Source organism: Sorex fumeus, unplaced genomic scaffold (genome assembly GCF_029834395.1).
Source record: "Sorex fumeus unplaced genomic scaffold, SorFum_2.1 ptg000010l, whole genome shotgun sequence".
Lineage (NCBI taxonomy): Eukaryota > Metazoa > Chordata > Mammalia > Eulipotyphla > Soricidae > Sorex > Sorex fumeus.
In genome coordinates, this window is record NW_026606067.1 from 16,979,262 (window position 1) to 17,006,451 (window position 27,190).

The window sequence follows — 27,190 nt, forward strand, 5'->3', positions numbered from 1 at the left end:
TTCTTTCTTTCTTCTTCCTATTCCTCTTCTGTTCAGTGCTTACTTATGGCTCTACTCTAGGAGATCATTTCTCTTGGTGTTCAGGGGACCATAGGGGTGTAGGAGATCAGATCCTAGTGGGCAAAATGCATGTATCTTACCTGCTATACTATCTTTCTCAGTGGTCTCTGATGGTATTTTCTAATATCTCTGCCTTGGTTTTAGGCTGGCAGTTAAGGTGAATGTGTAAATTATCAAGAATTGCATTCTTTTCTGGAGCCCAGCCTTGAATGCTCTTCATGTTCCTTTTAACGGCCCAAATCCTATACAAATTTTAAATTACACTTTAAGGGTCCAGAGAAATACTACAGGGGTTAAGACATATATCTTACATGTGACTGAACTCAGTTTGATACCTGGCATCATGTGGTCCCAAGATAACATTGCTGTGTGCTGCCCTGGAATTCTCAGAGCACTGTTGGGGTAGCCTGGATGGTTCCCTGAAAGGCATTGCATCCTTGGGTTCTCACATTGGGCTGGAGGGCTGAGAATTGCTGGCGATGTGGTCCCTAGTCTCCTGAGAAAAACTCATGAGGACCTCCCAGGACCTAGATTTTTATCCTGAATGAAAGGTTTAAAGACACAAAATTAACAAAACAGTGAATGCAAATATAAAATATATAAAACAAGTGCTATGTTATGCATATGTCACACAAATGGGCAATAAGGGAGAATTTCTATGGCATTGCGGAGATCTTTCTATGTCAGTGGAAGTTGTTGATAAAATTTTTTGAGGAAAGTCTTGACATTGAAAATTTATTCTTTTGATAAGTTTTCATCAAGATCATGAAAAATTAATAACAATTTTCACCACAGTCTTTAAATTCAATATATAGTCACACAAATATGTAATATAGTATAAATAATGGAGAATCATGAACTAGATCATGAAATCTCAGGGAAAATCATGAACCTGCTCACAGCATATTGCACTTGATCACTTGATCACTTCATATCCCGTTACTCATCCATTTGCTCGAGTGTGCACCAGTAATGTCTCTATTTGTCCGTGTTCTCGTGCTAGTGTAGCCCAATGGTGTCTGCTCGCTCCAGGAACACGAAGAGCCTCAAACTGATCATTCAGGGTCTTGATGAAGAAGTCTGACCATCTTGAAGATGTGTGGCCGCGATCTTTTGATGTCCTGTGGAATCCAGTCAGGAAGGGCTCTAGTCCAGCGGCTATCTCTAGATCTTATTACATGTCCAGCCCATCTGATTTTCGATGCCTTGGCAAATGTGACAGCGTCCCTGATTCTTGATCGTAGATGGGGATCGGAACTCCAGATTTTTTTCTCTCACTTGAATGAAGCATGCTACTCCAAGCAAAGCTCTTTCGATTCCTCTTTGGGAGACCCAAATAGAGTTCTCATCCTGTTTTCCTAGGGCCCAGGTCTCTGAGGCATATGTTAATGCAGGAGGAATGGTGGAATCAGAGATGTGCCCAGAGCCAGAGATTCTTTGTCCTCTTAGCTATTTCTTTGATGCTCTTGAAGGGGTTCCAAGCCGCTCTCTTCTTCCTGCGCGACTCAGGTGTCAAGTCATTCATCATGTTGAGTTTTCGACCTAGGTACACAGAACTGTTGCATTTGGAGATGTCAATCCATTGAGAGTGAATGAAACTTCAGAAATGAGTCCATTTCTCATAAACATTGTCTTAATGAGATTCAGCTACAGTCTGACCTTTCCACACTCACGGTCAAAGTCAGCCAGCATTTGTGCCACTTGGCTAATGTTTGGTGTTATAATAACTATGTCATCAGCGAAGCGGAGGTGGTATAGTTGCTGGCTGTCTATCTTCACTCCCATTCCTTCCAATTCCAGTCTTGCATGACGTTCTCGAGGGTGGCACTGAAGAGTTTCAGAGAAATGGCATCAACCTGCCGAACCCCTCTCTTGACATGGATGATCACTTCCTTGTAGAATTGTGAGACCCTGGTAGTGAATCTGTGATACAGCTCACAGAGAATCCTGATGTATTGAGTTTGAACTCCCTGTTGGCTAGGGCTTTGATGACAGCTTCAGTCTCAACAGAATCAAAGGTCTTCTTTAAATCAATGAACGTTAGACAGAGTGGCATCTTGAACTCCTGAGAAACCTCAAGGAGCTTGGTTACCAGGTGGATATGGTCGATCGTGCTGAATCCTTTTCAGAACCCGGCTTGTTCGAATGGATGTCCTTCGTCTAGTGTTCTACCAATCCTATTCAGGATGACTCGAGTGAACAGCTTGTAGACGACAGAAAACAGGCAGATTGGGAGATAGTTGCCAATGTCATGGATGTCTATCTCCCTTCTTGTATAGTAGTACAGTCCTGCTTGTTTTCCATTGGGATGGAACCTTGCATTCAGACAGGTAGCGTGTGAAGAGCCGAGCCAGTGTATTGATGAGTACTGACGCCAGGTTCTTCAGGTGTTCGGGTCTGACCTTGTCTGGGCCGGGTACTGTTCACTTCTTTACCGACAAAATGGCGTATCGGATTTCAGAAGGGAGAATGTTGGGAATGACATATCCATCCTGCAGAATTTGGTATGTGGGCAGGTGGATGTGGCTATCGAAGAGATCTGAGTAGAAATCATGGATAATCTTCTCTATTGCCCTTCTGGATGATGTGATAGATCCATCAGGATGTCGGAGGGCAGTCATCTTGGTCTTGTAGTTGGTGAAGGACAGACAGGCATTGCGAATGCTTTTCCTGGCTTCTACCACACCTGCCAGCACTGCTGCTGTTCTCTGAGGTCTCCCTTTATTGCTTCTCTACACTGCTTTCCGAGCTTGAACACTTGCTTGTGGTTACATGAGGCTTGTGCCAAGGTATGTTGGTGAATGAGCTCAAGAGTTTTCGAAGACAGGCATCTTTTTGTGGCTATCTCTCTCTTGGAGTTCTTTACACAATCATGGAGGTGCTGAACCAGTCAATCGTATTCCTTGACAATGTTGTCAATGATGGCATCTTCCCATATTGCCACAGTAATGCCAAAGAGCTCCCAGTTGGCGGTCGTTCTGGGAGTTCTCTTCTTAAACTTTGCAGCCCTTTCTCCCTGCTCCATGAAGTAGAATTTTGTGTGAAGGAGATGCTGGTCTGATCCCATTTGGAATTTTGGAACAACAGCGACATCAGTCAGGCAAAACCGTCAATTGAATATGATGTGGTCAATTTCATTGTAAAACCATCCACCAGGAGACTTCCATATTCCATGTTTCAGGGCGGCCTCTAATCACTTTTGCAGGTGTTTCCATGGTTCAAACTATATTTGAACTCCATCAAATATGGTGAGGTAATCTTGGAAGATGGGTATTAAGTGTCTTATGATGTGTTGTGGTCACATGGTCTGGGAAGTGGCCTGGAGTGTGGAGGTAGTGGAGGTAGTGGAGGTCTGCCGATGAGGTATTTATCTGGTACTGATAGGGTGGGGCTTCTGGGTGTGATCCCTGAGTAACCAGAGATTGGTGGGAGCAGGCAAAGGGTCTCTTTTCTGGGTCCTGTGGAGCCTGTAGTCCAAGGTCACAAAGTTCCCCTTACCTGGTTCTGTGGAGTTCATTTGTGCATGAGTCGAGGTACAAGCATCTGAAAAGTGGCCTGGAGCACGGTGGTGGCTGGGTAGTGGAGGTAGTGGAGGTAGCTCAGGGGTAGAGCATTTGATTGCATTTTGCACACATACTGATACACCTGTAAAGGCTGCAGGTGTCTCCTTGAGGGGCTCAGGAGGACATTTCTGGAGTTTCTATGCTCACACGTTTCAGCTATGGTCAGGGATCTTCAGGAGGAACAGGAGCTGCAGTCAACACTTCTGGAACTCTCTGACATGCTTGGACCATGCTTCAGCTTATGCATCATTGTTTTTGGATGAAGATAAAGAAAGACACAGAGGAAAGTTGACACTTCCTGGCATGATCCAAGCTGGTTAGCAAGATTCACTGTTGCTGAACCTAGCATCGAGGAGAGAGCCCTTCTCCGCTGTGAAGGCAGAGCACTGAGGAGAAGAACATGTGTCCTGCTGAGCCTCACTTCTCTTCTCTGTGCAATGGAGACGATTAAATGCTCATGTCCAAGGAGGTATCATGAGGCTGACAGGAAAAATAATGTACACCCAGGGATTGGTATGGCATTGGCACAGTTAGGACTTCATGCTTGTTAGTGTCTCTCCAAACTTCCGTACTCAATTTTATGGAAATATTGGAATTGATACCACCCACTGCTGTAAGCCCAATCACTTCAGTGGGTAGTCCTCTTTTCATTGACCCCAAACACATACACCCCTAATCTAATGTTGCATTTGGTCCTGCCTCAGTCCCATCCGTCAGTCAGAGCAGACTTCTCATGAATCACAGATGGTTTATTTTGACACCTCAGTGTCTAGATATAATAGGTTGTCTCATACAATATGTCACAACAGAATGCAATATGCGAGGTGATTAAACTAGTTTGTTTCATACACTTGAACATTTCATGTGTGCCATACAGGATTGGAATACATTTATACGAATTAATCATACTAATTGTTACATGTGTGTAGTTAGGGCCACTTGAATATATTATTCAAATATATGTAAATCAGATGGTAATAACTTAATCACCATGCTCTTAAACACAATTATAGCACTGGCTCTCACCCATGAAATTTGTTTTGATGATTGAATTAAAATTCTCTGAAAGCTTGGCTCTTATCAACAGAGGCATGGCCTAAACCTTTGGAATCATTTATTCATCTAATTTCTGGTGTAGACAATCTGACTTGGTTCCTATTGTCTTTTGAGGAACTTCCAAGTTGGAGACACAGTCCCCTGAAGTGTAAAGCTGGAAGTAGAAGATATTAAGGTAAAGCTTTAAGAGTTCATATGTTTTTCCATAACTGATGAGATCTATTGAGAGGTTGCATTTGAAGCAAACATGAAAATAAATTCAGTTTTATAAAAATTGATTAGGGAATGAATGACCATAATGTCATATAAAATAATTCTCCTTAGGGTAGATGAAATACTACCTCTTTTGGTATCCACATACCAAAATTCCTGTTTCTGTATTCCTATTTGGAAAGTGAATACTTTATACAGACTTGCAAGAAATGAACTCCCATCATATGACATGAGGTATGGCCTATACAAGATGTCTTACTGAGTTAGACATATTTCCAGTCAGAAATATGTCAGTGAGGAACCTGAAATGAAATGTAAGAAAAGCACAAGCTTAGCATTGTCTAGATGGTAATAATAATAATAATAATAATAATAATAATAATAAGATGCTATTGTTATTTTGATCACTTAAACATATGCAACAAACATTACGTCAGAAGTAGAGAAGCTGAAATATTTGGACACATTTGAGAGAAGGCTTTTTTTTTTTCACAAGAAAAGATGGGAGACTTGAGCAATTGGACTTGGTGGGAGGTGGGGTTTGCTGACCTCGCTGTTACCAGCATAAGTGGTATTGATGGTCCAGCTAATATGGTCCAGGCAACATGGTCTAGGGACTTTATCAGTTATTGTAAGTCGAGAGTCTCTTCACTTTTCACAGCTGAGCTGGTATAGTATTGCCCTGTTTGACAGCTGGGGAAACCAAACTTTGGAAAAATTGTTTAAACACTGACTTATGGCTACAGTGCACTAACCCAGATCTGAGCAGCTCTAAAACTCACTGCTTTTTTTTTTTATTAGTGAAACACCATGAGGTACAGTTGTAGATTTTTTTTCAATAATAACATTCTTTATTGTGTATTTCTGTGCCATTGAAAGCAAATGCATCAACTCATGTAATCAAATAGCAGATAATGTTATATTCCTATTGTGAAATTAAAGTGATTGAGATATAGCAAGTTAAGTACTTAATTCAGTTTACATGAGCAGTATGTGAGAAAATTAATATGACTAAATTCTTTGAGGGGATTTATGTTATTTCTACAATCATGGCTTAGTTAAATTAAAATTGTAGATTTACAATTTTTTGTGCTTGGGTTTCGATTATACAATGATCAGATACCCATCCCTCCACCAGTGCCCATTTTCCACCACCATGGATAATATCCCCCCACCCCCCATCCCCCCATCCCCCCCTGTCTCTGTGGCAGGGCAATCCCCTGTGCTCTCTCTCTCCTTTTGGGTGTTGAAACTCACTGCTTTTAACCATTACACAAAAGGAATTAAAACAATCTTGCTAGACCCAAAAAAGGATTCATTAGCGAGATGTGAGACATTTTAATGCACTGCAAAACACTAAAATATTCAAGGTAATGTCTGATGTAGGAAAGGCATATTAAAACAGGGATTACCACTTCCCTGCCCTGCACGATCCAGATGAGAATTGGGTGAAAGAGGAGAGAATGTTGGAACTTTCCTTGAGGTGGCCCTGGGTCTATGTAATAATCGAATATTGGATTTTTTTCTATAGGAATACTGAAAGTGGCTCAGGGGTCTAAATTTTCAGCATGTTTCAGCAGTACTACTTACTATGACTTAAAATGATCATATTTTAAGAAAGAAAGTATAGACACTCTGCCAAAGTTTAATTAATTGAAGTGAGCTTTACCCAAAAGTCTCATCAGGCTATAACAAATGGATCATGTCTAGTTCTATATTTCATACATTTCGTGGCTGAAAATAAGCCTGCTCTACAGACTCCGGTTGTTTTTGAAATTTTGCTGTGCTCAGAGACTGGCATTCTTCTAGAAGCATCTTGCACTCTAACAGAAGAGCCAACTCCTCTCAAGTCTTCTCTTGCCAGAACCACTAGACAGCACCTCTCGCATCCCATCTCATCCAACAGGCCTTTGACCATCTGCCTCCTCCCTCTGCCTCTCTGCCTTTACTATCAACCTCATGATTGAGCGGTTTAATTTCGTTTTCATGAAATGTCTTTCCATTACACCAGTGGTTTTGGTAATTTGTCCCACCTACTGCCATCTATTTTGGAAATTTTAATTTGGCAAAACCCTCTCTAATGTGGTGTGCATGAAAAACTACACAAAAGAAAATTGTACTGAATTGATTTCTGTGGAACTAATTGTTCTCTTGAGTCTTGGCAAATCTGACTGTGTCTGCTTTTCTCATATATGCTTGTAAAAATCCATAGAGTTGTTAATAACATTTTATATCTACACAATGAAGGTTTTCTATTTTTTTTTTTCTGACTGAAGTCAGTAACAGCTTAAAATGTTAATTTAGTTGTATGACATCTACCCAGCTACCTGAATGGGAAAATATTTTGGTCTTAAAGCAATTTTTAGCTTCTCAAAGGTACATATTTAGTGGAGGAAACAAATCAAGCTTCTTTTCTTTACTTTGAAAGCCTATTTCTTTTGCATACTTTCACCATTTTGTTTGATTGAATATAAAAAAAGTTTTACTGAAAGCATTCAATTGAAATTTGTTTAGTCTGTGCTAAAATAACTGTAAAAATTGATACAGCTAATAAAGGAGATGTTCAATAACTCTTAGTCTTGAAATCATGCTGGGAGTGGTTTGCTTTAAACATGGGAAGGAACAGAATTTGGCTTATTTACTAACTAGAAATAATTTTCATTTTGAAATTAACTACCTTGGTGCTAATGATGCTTTATGTCTTAAAGACAATAATTCTCAGCTTTGTTTACAATAATCCTAAAATACATTTTTATCCTACACCTCCAAATTTTATTTTCAAATTACGACAATAAAAATTATGAGTAAATAGCATGTAGTTGAGTTGTTTTTACATTTCATATAGTCTAACAGTGTTTCTCTTTTAATATTTTTTAATTGAGATATTTTAGTATATAACTAAAATATTGTAATTTAACATCTTATCATCACCCCCCAAATCTGGTTCTCATCACCACTCAGCAGGCATTTCTCCTTGGGGAAACACCAATCTGCTCTTTCTAACCTTTTATCAGTTTAATGAAATTTGTCTTTAGTTCATTTTGTATCCTTCCTCATTCTGATGTTCCTCTCTCATAGTTATGATGCTTCATTTTCTATATTCTTGTAATGATTGCTCTCATCTATTTTAACAAGCATACTTAATTAAATCTAAATTAATGTTTTTAGTTTTCTTAAGTAAAGTTAGCATATTTGTCAATAAAAAGACAGTATTAGAATTCCAATTAAACATTTTGCTATTTTTATGGATATTTGTTCAGTTTTCCTTTTAAATGATCTTTAAATTACTTTTCATTTTTGTATCACATGTTTAGTATTCTTCTATCTGAAATATAGTCTATAGTTTTTTTAGTGGTGGCTTGTTGATTATAAATTCTCTGTTTTTCTCTATTGAAATGATTTAATTTTCTGAAAACTTATGAAAGATATTGATTTTTCCATAAATGTATAGAATTAAGTTGGCAATTGCTTTCTTTCAGAATTTTGAAACTAATATTTGTTGTTGAGTTAAGAAGATCTCAAAATGTAATTGTTACTGATGTGTGGCTGATCTGTCATTTCCCTCTGTGTGTGACTATAAGTCTCTTTCTCTGAAGGTCTTAGAAGTTAGTTTTATATGATATAAATATCTGAGTTTCTGAATTTGAGGGCAGTTGTACTCTAACTGGTCTTTATCCCCACGAAGATGACCTTCCTGTATGAACTGCTCTCAGAGCTCCAATAGATTTCTGTTAAACTTTATAGAACTCAATATTTACAAACCTCTGTATTTTCCTCTATCTTAATAAAGGACGTTTCTTCATTCTCTCTTCTGGTTCACCAATTTCTTCTTTAGTTTAGTCTAATCACACAGCTTTAATCCATTTATGGTAACAAATGGCGATATTTTTTATTTCTGTTCCTAAAAATTCCCTTCTGTTGCGTTGCTGTTTTTACCTTCTCCCCCTATCTTTCCCTCTGTTATTGCTACAACAATGAGGGCTCACATACCTTGCCTGGCTGTGGTTTTCTCGTGGGGTGACACATTCCTTTGGTTGCTTGCCAGTCAGCTCTCTGAGGTTATTCTCCTTGGACTGAGTTTAGGTGACCATGCATAGTTTGGTTGTGGTGCTCAGAAGAGTTCTTGCAGTGCCCACACGCTCATCTCCAAGGGCTTGTACTATCTGATCATGGTACTAATGCTTCTTTTTTCTTATTTTATTTTAATTATTTTTAACTTAGTTGGTTTTTTGGACAGTGCTCAGGGATTATTCCTGTCTTTGCACTCAGGGATCGCTCCCAAAGGAGCTGGGGGAATCATATGGGGTGCTGGCAATCCAAACAGGGTTGACTGCAAGGCAAGCACTTTACCCACTGTAGTATTGCTCTGGCCCCTCCTGCTTCTTTTTAAGTTGCAGTATTTTCAAGGGGTTGCACTCCTTTAGTTGGGGTGCTTTCACACACCTGGGCCAAAAATCATTTGCAGGGTTGAGCATCACACCCTGAAAAGCTGCCAGCTTACACCAGAGTTTCTGTCATCTCACTATGTATGTAGCAAAGCTGAGGACTGTGGCCTTATGCGTGTGGGACCCCAAGCCGCCAAGCTCTCTCCTGACTCTGGTTTTCATCTCCCTCTTCCTAAGACTTTTGATTAGCTACATTATTTTTATTATGATTTATATATATTATCCATAATTTGTTCATTTACTTTGATCAGAGTGCAGGCATATTTATTTGGTTATTTCTAGTTTATTTTGCACTTGTGTTACCACAGTGGAACAGAGAACTTGTTAAAATGTGTGGCATTCAGATGTTTATTATCTGAAAATAATATGTTGACTTTCTTCCTAAGGCTTCTAAGGCTAGGGTTAGGCAAAGATTGGAGGCCACAAAAGGTTAACTTGTTGTCTCTTTTTCAGGCATCTCAGTAAAAATTCTTCATTTCCCTGATAGTCTCAAGGTTTTTGTTTGTGTGTGTGTGTGTGTGTGTGTGTGTGTGAGAGAGAGAGAGAGAGAGAGAGAGAGAGAGAGAGAGAGAGAGAGAGAGAGTTCTTGCTCATCAGCGATGTTGGTATCCTGGTGGCTGTGAAATAATGCCTGTGGGAGAAGTGGGGTTTGAGGGAAGTTGTAGCAGAGAGGAGAGAGGTAGAGGGAGAGAGGGAGAGAAGGAGAGAGAAGGGGGAGAGAGTAGTAAAGGGGGGAAGGAAGAGAGAGAGAGAGAGAGAGGGAGAGAGAAGGGGATAGGGAGGAAAGGAGAGAGGGAGAAGGAAAGAGGGAGAGGAAAGCAGAGAGGTAAAGAGGAAGGGAGAGATGGAGAGAGGGAGGAAGGGAGACCTGGAGAGAGGGAGAGTGCTACTGCCTTGCTTGACCCACTTCTGTGTCCTGGGAAAGTGTTCTGTCACATTAGGACTGACTGACACCTGCAGAGCATGGATGCTAGCATCATACCAGCCCCAGAGAGCATGTACTTGAGGCTCCTTGATCTTCCTGGTCCAGGACTCAATCCTCACAGCCTAGGTCTTGGGGAGCTGTGTTGTGGGAGTGTGGGAGTGTGTCCTTACCTCTTCCAAAGTTTCTCTGCTTCAGCATTCACCCTCTCAGAAAAGCATCTCGGCAGGAGATAAAATGGTGAAGTCTTTTTATTTAGGAAAAATGAGGGGAGGGAGAGTTGTTCAGTACTTCTGTGCATACATAAGTGTTAATTGAGGTGCTCTCATAGAGTTTGCAGATTTTGGTCATCTTCTTTCATGTTCTCATCACAATGTTTTTTTCTTTGTTCCTATTCAAGCATCTCTTCTCCTGAGTGTTCTATTCTTCTCTTGCACTTAGAGTCTTAGAGTTCCAAAGGTGTTCTTGTATTCACACCATTAGGCTATCTTAATGATGATGACAGAGTCATTTCTTTAGACCCGTTTTATTACTTCCTGAGAATTCCATTGTGAGATTTCCCTGTCTACCTGCCTGCTTCATTACCATGTCAGCAATTTTCCTCTCTTTTGGAATATATTTCACTTTTAATATAATTTCCAGGGTGCATCCACAATAATTTTTACAGTACTCATATTTTAAAAAACATCATCTAATTAAAATGTATGAAAGATGATAATTTTGCATTTTGTGCTTGTTATCCCCAATTCCAAAATTTTTGTTGGCCGGATTCTGATGACTATTTTTTTCTTTTGGTTCTAAACCTCTTGCATTAGTTCTGTGTGTGTTTAGGGTATAAAATTTATTTTTCTTGGGTCTCTACCTGTAGGCGTGTTTTGAGGCTTGGAATAGAGATTGTTCCTTGGGAGAAAAATTGCATTTACTTTAGACATATTCCTGGACCTCCTACTCTTCCATAAAAGCTTTAATTTTCATTTCCAAGATCTTAAAATTTTTTTGGATCTCATATAAAGCACGAAATTAGAGAGAAAGGTATGAAAATGGATTTTGCTTACAAATTCCCAGGTGAAAATGCCTGGTTTGAGGCTGGCATGTCTCCTGCCTTTGTGTGCTGTTTATAGCTTATTGGTCTTTTTTACACTCTGGAACAGCCCTTTGACAGCGGGGCCTTTTAGAGTCCCAGCCACTTCCCCCTCCCACTCTCTCTAGTCTTGTGCTCCTGCCCAGTGAAGCCCCAGGCATCCTAACAGAAGGCTGTGATAGCTGACAATGACAGTAGCAAACACCAGAAAGGCTCTGAGGTCACTCACCTCCTAGGAGTCCTGCTTTCTCTTTGATCTGGTGAGATAAACTTAGTTTTGGTTTTCTAAAGCACATTTTACATTTTTATGGAAACAAGAGTCATTGTTTGCCGGGAAGGGACATTTTGAGCCTCTTCTCTGGGTGATAAAGGAGTGGAGGAAGCATAGAGTTCTTGTGACCTCTGACCTAAGAGTTCATGGTTCATCCCTTCCCACAGCTCTCCCAGGCAATGCCTGGTCAGTCTGCAAGGCAGGGACAAGATGGATTCTTTACAACTGGTGGCTAAAATGGCAAATTTCAGTGGTTAAAAATGGCTAAAACTTTGCAATTATTTACAGTTTTCATATACCTTTTTTACTTTGTGACATAGCATTTGCTGGATATTTACAAACACTGAGGAAATTAATGAAAAGAATGATAAATCATCCTGGGTGTTGGGGATTAAGACTAGGACCCCATGTACAAGAGAAGAAATACTGATGGCAAATTAAATTGAGAATGAGCTTCTTATCACCAGGGTCTTATGACGCTCCTGAATATGGAGAAGGGGGTTTCACTCAGCCCACAGACAACCTTTCTGAAAATTTTGAATGCAAGGTAGCATGGAGAGGGTACCTGGATTCCCCCAGTTTTTAAATCAGACAACTGTGAAGCGTAGGGAAGGAAGGAAATGGAAGGCGGGGGAGGAAAATGAGGATGGGAGATAACTGGGGTAGGGGCAGCTATCTTGATCATATTGATGGTGTAGAGTATATGTTTATATGTAAGAATGACAGACTGAATAAAAAAACTGAAAGCATGAGGGTACAATTACAGCAACCGAATTTGAAAATGTGTCCATCAAGGAGGCAGGCTGTGAGGTAGGGGGGAATCTGGAGACACCAGTGGGGTGAAGTTGAAACTGAAACTTGTGATGGGGTTGGTGTTGCAACATCATTGCCTAGAAGTCAATTATGAATAACTTTGTAAACCACAGTGCCTCAATGAAAAAAATAAAAAAAAGTAAACGTCAGACAGCAGGTTTTGCTATATTGAGGATGACTTAATATGTCAACCAGAGGGGCCAGAGCAATAGCACAGCAGGTAGGAAATTTGTCTTGCACGCAGCCAACCTGGGTTCTATCCCCAGCATTCCATATGGGTCCCCAAGCACTGCTAGGGGTAATTCCTGAGTGTAAAGCCAGTAGTAACCACTGAGCATCACTGGGTGTGACCCAAAAAGAAAAAAAAATAAAATATGTCAACCAGAAAGAGGGATGGGGGGGTGGACTTGCCCTTCAAGGATAATAAATAAATAGGATTATCTTGTCTTCTACTCTGCTTTTCCTGTTCTCAAGCTCAAAGACTCTTCGGAATTTCTTATCCTTGTCTAAATTTCTGAAGGTAGGAAGTAGAACTTCTCAGAATACTCTTTGTGTGAGAGATTTTTCCTTCTGTTTATTAATTCATCAAATACTTGTTGAATATGTTTAGTACTTTCGGCAGTGTTCTAGAAACTTGAATAGCACACAAAAATAAGCAATGAAAAGCAGAAAACTAGAACCATATTTCTGCTCTGAGAGGGCTGACTTTCTTATGAGACCAAAGTAATTAAATGGATACTTAAATATAGACACTCTAGTTCTGGATCAGAAAAGAAAAGCCAGTGAGAAGTCACTGGTCCAAATGAATAAGGATGTGTTGCTTCTCAGAACCTGTGGTACTGAGGGTTCCTTGGGTCATCCCAGAGGTTCTTGGACAAAACTTAGGAGACTATGTGGTGCTAGGGATCAAACTCATCAGCTTCATGTAAGGCATTTAAGCCTTGTACTATTTTATGGCCCCTGATCTATATCCTTAACAAATTTCTTGATGTTTTGCTTGTAACTCTTGTTGCGGCCACACCTAGTTGTGCTCAGGAGATGTGGGAGGATGCCAAGGGTCAAACCCAAGGTCTAATATGCAAGACATGTTATTTATTACCTGAGTTACATCCCTGACACCTCAGTGGTTCTACTAAAGCCATATCAGTACTACTTTGGAATCTGGTATTTGGAGGTCACAGGCAGATGGGGAGAGTTTTGGAAGATAGCAGCTGAAATGGAATACTGGCAGAAAATATGGACATAATGGCTTATTATGTGTTAGTAGAGGAAGAGGCATGTACTTCTGACACTGGAGCAAGAAGCTAGTTAGACTAACAATACTGGTGGTAAGTCTATGGTATAAGAGTCACTGAAAGTTATGGTGCTAAGTAAGCTCTGGGATTCACAGCCTGCTCTCAGGATGCTTCTGGAAAACTTGAGAGCAGCAGAGTATCATGAGTTTCTCTGAACTTGGAGTGAAACCCCCTTCTCCATATTCAGGAGCGTCATAAGACCCTGGTGATAAGAAGCTCACTCTCAATTTAATTTGCCATCAGTATTTCTTCTCTTGTCCACTCATGGAAGGAAAGTCAGGTACAAATTTTGTTAAACCAAGAAAATACAACAGAGGAAATGCATTCTATTTTCTGTTATGGGTTAACTGATGATCTCCATCCATCAACCCCCAACAGTATGTTCATATCCTAATTATTTAAAGTGACTAATTCCCTAAGTTCTTCTTTAAAATTATTTTATATTTTTTAAAATTGAATCACCATGAGCTACAGCTACAAAAATTTCATGTTTGCGTTTCAGTCATACAGTGAATGAACACTCATACCTCCACCAGTACACATTTTCCACCACCAATGTCCCCAGTATCCCTCCCCCCATACCACCCCTCCCCCTGCCTCTATGGCAGACAATTTCCCTCTTAGTCTCTAATTCCCTAATTTCTTAATCTATAAGGTGGCTGTGATTTCATTTTTATTTTATTTTTATTGAATTACCATGAGATAGAGCTTTGCAAAGCCGTACATGATTGGATTTCAGTCATACAATGTTCCACCACCCATCCCTCGTCCAGTGTTTCAGTACCAGTGTCCCCAGTTTCCCTCCACCCTCCCCCAAACCACCTCCATACCTGTCTGCCTCTATGGCAGGCACCTCTCTTCTCTTTTTCTCTTTCTCTATCTTGTGTTAGGTATTATGGTTTGTAATACAGATGCTGAAATGTATATCTTTTTACCTACTTTCAAAACTCAGTTCTTTTCCAGAGTGATCAATTCCAACTAATTTTGTCTTAATGGATCCTCCTCTACCTTAACTACGCTCTGCCCCCAGCCCCTTGTGATAATTTATGACTATTGACCAGTCCTCCTGACCCATTTTCCCTGGCCTTGGATATTAGTTTCATAGTCTTTTTAAAATATTCTACAAATAAATGCAGTCATTCTGTATCTATCCTCCTTCTGACTCACTAATCAGCAGAAAGATGCAAATCAAAACAATGAGATATCTCACACCACAGAGACTGACACACATCCAAAAGAATAAGATCAACCAGTGCTGGTGTGGATACTGGGAGTAAGGGATCGTTATTCATTGCTGGTGGGGATGCGGACTTGTCCAGACATTTTGGAAAACAGTATGAACTTTACTTGAAAACACAAGAAATTGAGCTCCCATTTGACCTAGCAATACCACTTCTGAGAATATACTCTAGGGATCTAAAACATACAGTAGAAACAACATCTGCACTTCTATGTTCATTTCAGCACTATTCACAATAGTAAGAATCTAGAAACAACCTGAGTGCCTGAAAACAGATGAATGGGCAAAGACATTATAGTACATCCACACAATGGAACACTACACAACTGTTAGAAAAAAATGAGGTCATGAAATTTGCCTATAAATGGATGGATCTATGATTTTGTTTGGAAAAAGAAAATTTGTGACAGAATTCAGCTAAGGATTTGAAATGAACTCATCCCGAATTTTCTGGGTGGGTCCCAAATCCAATAGCCAACAGATTACAGATGGAACAGAGACCAGCATAAGCCAGTGAGGATGGAGGGAGAGATTTGATTTCTGTAGACACAGATCTGAATGTATGGCCACCAGAAGCTGGAGGAGAAAAGCTTTCTCTCCACAACTTCCAAGGAGATGTTGATCCTGCCAACATCATAGTTTTAGACCTTTGGTTTCTAGGAATGAAAGAAGCTATTTCTGTTTTACCAAGATGTAGTAATCTATTGTAGAGGTCCCAGGAAGCAAATACATTTTCCTTACCTCTAGTATTCATATGTTAGCAGTTTTTCACCTCCAAACAATTTCTGTCTTCATTCAGTGCATTTCTGTCTTCATTTAAATATAAGTGGTCATTTGTTAAATGCAGTTTGCTTTGTCCTCATTTCCGTTCCTACTGATCATCTTTCTTTCATTCTTCTTTGCACTTTCCCCTTTGTTCCCTTTATTCTTCTGGGATGTTTATTCTAGCTTATGTATAAAGATTTTCTCTGGATGCTTTATACAGGGGTGGATGAGGGTGACTCTCATCAAACCTTTAGAATAGGACTAAAAAGACTCATTCTGCCATATGCGATGTGGTTTGCAGTCTTTGGAGGACAAGGGAGGACAAGAGTGGTTTTCTGAAACCACATGGGTTTTCTTAGAAATATTGTCACATCCCCAAAGCAGGGGCAGAAAGAAATGCAGATATTCATTATTTCGACAAAAGATGCACCAGTATGACCGAGACTTAAATCTGAAAGCTTTGTAACTTTTCCCACAGTGATTCAACAAATAAATATAGGAAGAAAAATAAATAAATAAAATTATGAAAAAAAAGAAATGCAAATAGTGACAGTGTTTGGACACATCTGCCTGTCGCTTGGTAGCTGGTACATTTCTCTCAATTCAATTTCCTACATTTGATCTGTAAGGCTACCATATCTGAACTCTAGTCATCTTTGAACCTTCTGAACTACTCTCCTGCAGCTCCTTTCAGAGTAATGTCCCACAGTCTCTCAGGGATGCTCTTATTGTGAGTTGAGTCAACATTGCAGTAGTCTCTTAATCGTTTTGGAGGAGTACTACCCAAATGGTGCTCAGTGGGGAGAACTCTCAGCATGCCAAGCTGGTGATTCAGTGCTTGGTCTGAGGATGCATAGGCTCTGTGTTTCTGGGGAACCAACAGGTGCTTGGTAGCTCCCAAGGCTACACCTGGTGATGTTTGGGGCAGATTGGGAATCAAACTCAGATCAAGTGCATGCACCTTAACTTTTGCACCATATTTCTGGCCCTTCACAATTGTTTTATTCTAAAAAGTTCCTTATTGGAAAAACACTACTCAGGGGAGCTGATGGAAACCCCTCCCTCTAGTGGGAACCCCAGTCTTGACACATCTGGGATGCCTAATTGTTCTTCATGGATAGTTAAAGTTTAATTTGTTTCCACGTTAACAACCTCTTTGATTTATAGGCGTTCAAGCAGGGTGCAGATAAGGTGAATGGCAGTCCCTGCTCTCTGCCTCCCTGGACTCTGGCAGTGCTCCATCCCCACCCCCCAAGATTGCCTTTCTGTAGGGGTGCTGAGGTGTGTGTAAGTGGCCAAGAATGATCCTTGAAGCAGGAGCCAGGGAAATGAAAGACACTGGCATTTTTCATGCTCTGAAGGGGTCTACCATGTTAGGCGGAATCTGAAGACTCAGACAAGCAAGGAGGCTCCCTGGAGTGGAGGGGGTGCAGGAGTCTGGGGGTCCCTGTGTGCCAGGATTTTGAACCGTAGAAGGTAGTTCCCTGCCTACCTCACCAGCTGTGTGATCACTGCTGCCCACCCACTGGGGTGGTGAGGATCCAGGAACGCAAAGTCATGAGCAGGAGTCAGGCACATGGTCAATATCCAGTGAGGGGAGGGCAACAATCTCTTGGCTAGAACCCCTCTCCCTCCAGCGGATCTTTGACTTTGTCTTGACTTCCTGAGTCCCCCTTTTCTGTTGGCATACTTGACCCCTGTATTTCTCATCTGCAGAGACAACTGTGATCTGAGGGCAAGTGCAGCCCCTTCACGCATTCCTTTAGACAGATGTTTCCCTCAGTGCATTCTCAAGATCCTGGTGCTTTGAGGGGCTCTACCCCTGTGGGACACGGGGAAGCCTCTGTTTAATGGGGTTCCGGATTCCCTGCCAGCATTTAGCCCCATCATCTCCCAGCACCCTGCAAAAGAGAACAATTTGGGTCTATTTTGCCCTTAAAAGCTATAGCTTAATACCATTTTTTCAGGTGTGTGAGCCAGTGATAAAAGTTCTAATCTCCGCAGGGCATGAGAACAAGTGTTCAGGGACCGAGAGAACACGCTCCCGCCCGGCCTCAATTTCCTGGCTTGTGGCCGTGCGCGCTGAGGCGGGCCTTATCTCACGCAGGCAGCGGGTGCCAGAATGACGCTTTTTAGCCCAGGAAATGGAATCTATTTTGTACTTTGCCTGAAGTTTCCTTACAGTATTTTGGGGCAGCAGTTACATTCTCAGAGGAGAAAACCTTCATTGTGTTGGAATAATACCCTTTTCCCAGTTCTATTCTTGCTGGATTTAAAATATTTTTTACTAGTCATTTGCTTCATTATTTATTTATTTACTCATTGAATGAATTTTTTAAATTGTGCTAAAATATACATGTGCATGCAATCTCTTGGTTAAATCACCTTCACAAAGTCAGGTAACTGTCAACACCATCTATCCTCAACATTAAAATAGAAAATCATACCAAACTGAATTTTTTTGTTGTTGTTTTCACTTTTCCGTGAAGGTGTAGGGTAGTGTAGGGTGGGTATTGGTGGGAGCATACCCAGCAATGCTCAGGGCTAACTCCTGGCTCTGAGCTCATGGATCACTACTGGCGGGCCTCAAAGGACGTTATGGGATTCTGGGGATCGACTGTGGGATGATTTTATCCAAGGCAAGTGTCCTACTTGCTCTTCTATCTTTTAGGTCCCCAAGCTGAAATTCTGCCCTGTTTTATAAGAGCTCCTCATTAATTCTTCCTCCAGCCCCTGGTATCTACTATTCTAATTTCCTTTCTTTGGGGAAGGAATTCCCAAGCAGTCATTGATTGGCTTTCTGAGGGCATTAGAAGGGAAACTGATAGTTTTTGTTGTTGCTTTTGTTGTTTTGGGGCACACCTCTCAGTGCTCAGGGCTGACTCATGGCTCTGCACTCATGGATCATTCCTGGTGGGCTCAAGGGACCATATGGTATTCCAGGGAAAGATCCCAGGTCAGCTGTGAGCAAGGCCAATGCCCTCCCCACTGTACTACTGCTCTGTCCCAGAAGGGAAACTAATTTTGTGAGAGCAAAGGAAAAGATTGAAATGTCTATGCTAAAGGAGAGAATCATATGCAGCTGCTGACCTGGACTCAGGGTTTTAGTGTCATTTTTCTGGAATGTTCTCTCTGAACATTCTGGAGTATTCTGGGACATTCAACCTGAGGCATTCCTATTGTGTGTCGCCAGTGAGGACATGTCTTATCCATGTATCTAACCCCCCACCTAGGCTGTTTAGGGAGATGCTTGTCAGGAAGATTCAGAGATTGCTTTGAAATAGGTTTCCGCACAAGCTTGTCTGCAGACTCATCTCTTTTGATGTCGTTAGCTGTTCAGGTTGGCTTGATTTATTAGACATTCATCTAACATCTCCAAAGTGATAAGCATCTTGCCAAGTGCAGGGGAACTAGAGATAAAGAAGGAAATATCTGCCCCGTGAAAGCCTGTGTGAAATTTTCCTTCTCCTTGCTCCACATCCCCGCCACCCCAAGTCACAGTGTGACCTGCTGTAAAAGTAACCACAAAATTGGTGCCTTCGCACAACTTTCATCTAATATCTTGCAGTGCTAGAGGCAGAAGTGTACCTCTAGAACTCACTGACAACAAATTTGTAAGTGAAAAATCCCTGCCAATACTTGATATTTTCCTTGTTTAATTTTTTAGCTATTGCAATGGGCATGTGATGGATCCTCAGAATTTTTAATTGTATCTTAAACTCATAATGCTTCATTTATCTGTGAGAACATGTGATGTTGAACTATGCTGATATCTTCTTTGTTAAAGTTTTTATTTGGTAAAAATGGTTTTAGTTCAAATAATTTGCATGTTTTTATTTGTTTTTCTATTCCACAGTTGTAAAGAGTCTTGTTTAGCTTTTGTCATTTGGGTCACATTAGGCAGTACTCTGTGCTCAGGAATCACTGCTAGTGGTGTTTAGGAGACTGTGTGGTTCTGGGAATAGAACTCAAGAAGTTGCACACAGGGCAGGCACCTTCTCTGTACTCTCTCCACAGCTAGTCTTTGATGTTGTTGTTTGTTTTTTGGGTTACATCTGGTGGGGTTACATCTCCTGGCTCTGTGCTCAGGGATTCCCCTTGGTGGGGTTTAGGGCACTGTATGGGGTGCCGGGGATCAAACAGGTTGGCGTGGACAAGGCAAGTACCCCACCTGGTGTCCTGTCTTTGGCCCATCCAGTTGCTGTTTGTTTTCTTGTTTTGTTTTTGAAATAAAAGGTTTATTGAAAAGTAGAAGAGAAAAAAATTCCCCAGTTAGGAAGAACTTAGCATAGGACTAAGTTCTCCCGCTATGCTGTGAAGAGCAAAAACTGCTCCTGATAAAGTCCATTTTATCAATGTTTTCTGCTATAGATTTTTTTATTTTCTATCTTGGTTAAGCTTTGCCAAACTCTGTATCTCAGCAATATTTGTTTGCTTTTAAAAGTTACATATTGGGGCCAGAGATAGTACAGTGGGTAGGGTTTACTTAGCATGCAGCCAATCTGGGATAGGTCCCTGATACCCCACATGGTCTTTTGAGCACAGCCTGTAGTGATCCCTGAGTAATGTGTCAGGACTAAGCACTTAGAATAGCAAGGTGTTGTTGTAACAACAACAACAATAACAACAACAACAACAACAATAAAAGCAAATTAAAAGTTAAATGATCTTAGTCAGCTTTCTTTTCTTTTTTGTTTTTTCTTTGTGTTTTTTGGACCACACCCAGAAGTGCTCAGGGATTACTCCTGGCTTGGTGCTCACGGATCACTCCTGGCAGGGCTCAGGAATCAAACCCAGTTTGACTCATGCAAGACAAGAGACTTCCCCACAGTGCCATTGCTACAGCCTTGTGTGTGTGTCTGTTTTTAAATTTTTTATTAGTAAATCATTGTGAGATACAGTTGCAAACTTACAAACTTTCATGCTTGTGTTTATGTATTTCTTTTTTTTAATTATTTTTTAAAATTTTATTGAATCACCGTGAGATATAGTTACAAGCTTTCATGTTTAAGTTACAATCACACAATGATCAAACACCAATCTCTCCACCAGTGCACATTCCCCACCACCAATGTCCCCAGTATACCCCCCTTTCCCACCCTCCTACTGCCTCCATACAGACAATTTCCCCTATACTCTCTCTCTACTTTTGGGCATTATGGTTTGCATTACAGATACTGAGAGGTTATCATGTTTGGTCCTTTATCTACTTTCAGCACATACCTCCCATACTGACTGATCCTTCTACTCATCATTTTCTTCACTAAGGTAGGGTTTACCTTGCATGCAGCCAAGCGGGGATAGACCCCTGGTACCTGGTGTGGTCTATATAATCCATTCTCTATTCCATCTGCCTTCTCCCCACCCCAATCATGAGGTAGGCTTCCAACTATGGACAGTCTTCCTGGTCCTTGTGTCTATAGTCCTTGGGTGTCAGTCTCATGTTATGTTATTTTATATTCCACAAATGAGTGCAGTCCTTCGATGTGTATCCCTCTTTTTCTGACTCATTTAGCATGATACTCTCCATGTCTATCCACTTTACAAGCAAATTTCATGACTTCATCTCTCCTAACTAGTATTCCATTTGTGCAGATGTATCAAAGTTTATTTAACCATTCATCTGCTTTAGGGCACTTGGGTTGTTTCCAGATTTTGGCTATTGTGAACAATGCTGCAACAAACATATAAGTACAGATGTCGTTTCTACTGTGCTTTTTGCATCCTCGGGATATATTCCCAAGATGGTATTGTGGGGTCATATGGAAGCTCAATTTCTAGTTTTTGAAGGGTGTCCATATTGTTTTCCAGAAAGGCTGGACTAGTGTGGACTAGTGGGCATTCCCACCAACAGTGAAAGAGTGTCCCTTTTCCCCCACATCCATGCTAGCACTGGTTACTTTTGTTCTTTTGAATGTGTGCCAGTCTCTGTGATGTGAGATGATGTCTCATTGTTGTTTTGATTTGCATCTCCCTGACGGCTAGCGATGTGGAGCATTTTTTCATGTGCCTTGTGGCCATTTGTATTTTTTTTTTGAGGAAACTTCTGTACATTTCTTCTCCCCATTTTTTGATTCAGTTGGAGGTATTTTTCTTGTACAATTCTACTAGTGTCTTGTATATTCTGGATATTAATCCCTTATCAGATGGGTATTGGGTAATTATTCTTTCCCATTCTGTGGGCTCTAACTGTATTTTGGTCACTGTTTCTTTTGAAGTCAGTAGCTTCTTAGTTTGATGTAGTTCCATTTGTTTATGTTTCCTTCCACTTGCATGGTCAGTGCTGTTTCATCCTTAAAGATGTTTTTAGGGGGTATGATGTCACCAGAAGGTCAATTTGTACCTGTGAGGCGAGTGCATCAGCAGCCTGATGGCACCATCAGGCTTTCAGATGCCCCAAGACTGCTCTGTGCATTTGGCCAGACCCCAACAACTTGGGGCAAAGTTTACCAAGAAAGTAAACAGCCAAAAGTTAGGTATGTGGTAGACACACCCACAAACCACCTCCGGCTCAGCTATATAATTGGAGGCATGGCTTCTCTGGTTCCTAATTGAACTGCTTAATGGCCATGATCCCAGAGACTCAGAAACAAATCTCGGAACCTAAAGGCTTTTGGCAGAAATGCATCCTGTTCCTGCAGTACGTTACTGGCGCTGGGTCACTCCAGGTGGGAATAGGTTTCGTGCCTTGGCCTGTTCCCCTTGACAGCCTGGTGACCACCATTCTCCAGAGGCCACTGGACAGTCAGGTTTGGGCCTGCAGTGAAGAGACACGAGAGCCTCACCAGATAGGGGTGGAACCAGCCCTTTCCTCACCATCCCAGTGAGACCTCGAGTCGCCGCCTACAAACGGCCTCTCTGGCTCCTGATCAAGCTGCTTAATGGCCATGATCCCAGAGACTTAGAAACAAATCTCGAAACCCAGCGGCTTTTGGCAGAAATGCATCTGGATCTCATACAAGGTGGCCACCACCTCAGAGATTCTTGGAAAGCCAGGTATGAGCCAGTGGTGATGGGGCAACTGCAGTCTCATGGGAAGTGGGACGGTAATAGCTCGTTCTTCACACCCTAATGAAGTCATGAGTTGCCTCCACGAGCAGTTCTCCAGCACAGCCATGGATCCAGAGGCAAAAGGAAATAGTCCAGAGCCTGGCAGCTTGTGGCAGAAAAGTGAATGGACCATGCTATGGCGCCATGCCTCCCCGAAGGGATAGGGTGTTGCTCCCCTTAGCCTCTCCCCCCGCTTCCCCCCCAGCAGCAAGGTGGTTGCCACCTCAGAGCTTATAAGAAAGCCAAGTATGAGCTGGCGTTGACAGGGCAACTGCAGTCTCATGGGAAGGGGGGGGTGGTACTGGCTCATCCTTTGCACCCTACCGAGGTCTTGAGTTGCCACTCACGAGTGGCTCTCCAGCACAGCCATAACACCAGACGCACAGAAACCAATCTCGTAATTATCTGGCTCTTTGCAGAAATCCAAAATCGTGAGGTCACTATTGTGGCCATGCGAGATTATATGATTCTCATAGCCAGCTATAGAAAACAAAGTATTTCACAATGCCTTTTCAGTAATTCTGTTAGGGGGGAAATTCTGAACAATAATGGTGCATCTTTTGTCGAAATAATGAATGTAATCAATGTAGAGAAGAGTTAAGTGAAAATCATCTGCCTCACAGGCATTGGGAGGGGTGGGAGGGGGGGTATATTGGGAATCTTGGTGGTGAAAAATGAGTACTGGTGAAGGGAGAGGTGTTTGATCATTGTATGATCAAGGCTTAAAACTGAAATCTTAGTAACTTTTCTCATAGTGATTCAACAAATAAATATAAGAAGAAAAATAAATAAATAAATAAAATTATGAAAAAAAAGTAAGGTGGAGTTCATGCCCAATTCAATCAGCTAATCAGTGGCTGAATAAATAGCAGTACTCCTACATTAAAAAAAGATGTTTTTAACTTTAATGTTGTAGTGAGTTCTGCCTACGTTTTTCTTTATGTACCTTATGGATTCATGTCTGATACTGAGTTCTTTTTTTTTTGTTTTCTCTGCATCTATTGACATGACTATATGGCTTTTATAATTTCTTTTATTGGTATCATGAATTATGTCAATTGACTTGAGAATGTTAAACTATCCTTGCATCACCGGGATGAATCCTACTTGGTCATGGTGTATGATCTTTTTGATGAGTCGCTGGATTCTGTTTGCTAATATTTTGTTGAGGATCTTTGTGTCTGTGTTCATCAGAGATATCTGCCTGTATTTCTCTTTCTTTGTGATATCTCTGTCTGCTTTTGGTATCAGGGTGATATTTGCTTCATATAAACTGTTTGGAAGTGTTTCTGATACTTAAGTTTCCTGGAAAAGCTTACAGAGTATTGGGAGTAAGTCCTCTTTAAAGATTTGGAAGAATTTACTTGTGAATCTATCTGGGCCAGGACTTTTGTGTTTGGGGAGGCTTTTTATTACCGTTTCAATTCCTTGATGTTGATAGGTTTGTTCAGGTATTCCAGGTCTTCTTTTTCAAACTTGGAAGGCTATAGGAATCCAGTAATTTATCCATTTCTTTGAGGGTTTCTTGTTTGTGACATAAAGCTTCTCAAAGTAATCTCTGAGGATCCTTTGAATTTCTGTAGTTTCTGTTGTGATGTTCCCCTTTTCATTTCTGATTTGATTTGATTTATTGGGGTTTTCTCTATCCCTCTCTTTGTGATTCTTGCTAGGGGTTTATTGATCTTGTTTATTTTCTCAGAGAGCCATCTCTTGGTTTCATTGATCTTTTGGATTGTTTTTTAGGTTTCCATCTCGTTAATTTCTGCTCTGAGTTTTATTTCCTTCCTCCTGCTTGGATTGGGCTCCTGTTTTTGGTCATTCTCCAAGCTCTTAAGCTGTGAGGTTAGGATAATTATGTGGGCTTGCTCTTCCTTCTTGAGGAATGCTTGTAGAGCTATAAATTTTCCTCTTACCACAGCTTTTGCTGTATCCCATAAGTTTTGGTACCTCGTGTCCTCATTTTTGTTCATTTCCAGGAATCTTTTGTTTTCCTCTTTGATTTCCTTCCTAAACCACTCATTGTTCAATACTGAGCTGTTTAATTTTCAGGTGTTTGATTTGATTTTCTCTTTGTGTGTGTGATTTACTTATTTTCAGCGCATCACGGTCTGAGATCATTGACACAATCTCTATCTTAATTTTATGAAGGTTTGTTTTATGGCTCAGCATATGGTCTATCTTGGAGAATGTTCCATGCACACTTGAGAAGAATGTATATTCAGATTTTTGAGGATGAAGTGTCCTGTATATATCTACTAAGCTCTTTTCTTCCATTTCTTCCCTTAAATAAAGCATGCCCTTGCTAATCTTGAGTCTGGTTGATCTATCAAGAGGTAATGAGGTAGTGTTGAAATATTTCACTAGTACTGTGTTGCTATCGATGTCTTTCTTCAAGTCTATGAATAGCTGTTCTAAATACTTTGCTGGTCCCTCATTAGGTGCATTTAGGGGTATAAATTCTTCCTGCTGTGCAGACATCTTGATCAATAAGAAATGACCTTCACTGTCTCTTGTGATCTTCTTCAGTCTGAAATCAATGTGATCTGGTACCAGAATGCCCACCTCAGCTTTTTTTGGGAGCTGTTTGCCTGTAGGATTGTTTTCCAGTCTTTGACTTTGAGCCTGTGTTTTCTCTGACTGTAGATGTGTTCCTTGTAGGCAGCAGAATGTTGGTTTTAATGTTTTGAACCATCCTGCCACTCTGTGTCTTTTAATTGGTGCATTTAGCCCATTGATGTTGAGAGAGATTATTGTTATGGAGATTTGTCCCAACTTTCTGCTTAAGTTTGGTGTATGTGAGGGGTGTATCTTACCTTAAAGTTAGCCTATTTAGTTGCTCTTGTAAAGATGGTTCTGAGTCTATGAAGTTCCTGAGCTGTTTTTTGTCTGTGAATTTGTGTGTTTTCCTTCTGTTATGAATCAGAGTCTAGTTGGGTAAAGTATTTTTGATGAGGCATTTATTTCATTGAGTTTTGTCACTATATCTCACCACTGTTTTGGGGCCCTGAGGGTTTCATCAGATAAGTAGGCTGTGAATCTTAAGGATACTTCTTTAGAGGCAATTTCTGTCTTTGATTTTGCTGCTTTCAGAATTTTGTCTCTGTCTGAGGTTTTTGTCATTTTGATCAGGGATGTGTCTTGGGGTATTTTTATTTGGATTTCTTCTAGCTGGCACCCTTCGAGCCTCCTGAATGTGGTCACATGTGTTCTTCAGCAATGAGAATGTTGTAGCAATGATGTCTTTGACAGTTTCTTCTTCATCAGGGTTTTCTTCTTGTCCCTCGGGGACTCTGATAATCCTTATGTTATTCATCTTGGCTTCATCCCTATCTTCTCTTGACATCTGTTCTCTGATTGTGAGTCTCTTTTCCATTTTCTGTTCTTTTCTGGAGAGTCTCTGGACTTCATCTTCGAGCTCACTGGTTCTGTCCTCAGCAGCTATTGTTTCTCTGCTGCTGAGGCCTTCCAACTGAATTTTTCAATTCACCTACCAGGTTTTTCAGACCTGTCATTTTCATTTTGTTTGCATTTTCTGCATTTCTACTTTCAAATCCTCTTGTATTTTATTGGCAGTGCGTTCATTGCTTCTTCTAGCTCCTTATGCACCCTCAGTAGCTCCCTTCTAAATTCCTTGTCAGAGAGGTTGTCTAGCACTTCATTACTCTTGGGTCTTCTGGACTAGTCTCTTCACTAACTAAGCTTGGTGGGCTTCTGCATTGCTTTACCATTGTGACCTGTGTGTTTAGACCTTCGTGCTCACTGTAAATATTGTGTTTTTGGTGTAGTGTTAATTGACATGGGGCTAATAACGTATTGGCCTAATGTGTTTCTGGTGATAAACTGCCCTAGTGAAAGCTCCACCTAAGAGGATAACTTATGGGATATGGAAGGGGAGAATAATTTGCGGACATGTTAGTGTGGCTCCGGGAAGGACCCCTGGATACTGGGTGGATACCTGGATGGGAGGAGGAAAGGCATTTCCCGGAATGTTGACTGCTTTCTGTGCAGTCCATAGGTTTTCCCATTCCTCGCAGTTCTAGCTGAGAAACTGGCTGTGCGTGGCTCTGCTCAGTCCTGTGGCTCCGGGAAGGACCCCTGGAGGATACCTGAATCAACTTCTTTGTATTTCAAAGCTCAACTTGGCAGAAGGTCCCTGTATTCAGTCAAAGGAATTTCCCAGAGTTGGCAGCTCCATAAGAGTTGATGGGAATCCCCAGATCTCCCACTTTTCTCTATGCATGAGCATTTGGGTATGTTTTGGGGGAAGGGGCAGTATCTATAAATGAGGCAGGGACTGACCACCCCCAAGAATACTCCTTCCACGCACTTAGGAAAGGCCAGAATCTCATCTCTCTATGCCAAGAACAACCACATTTGGATGATCACGTGGGAGATAATTCTTTCCCGGGAATGGTA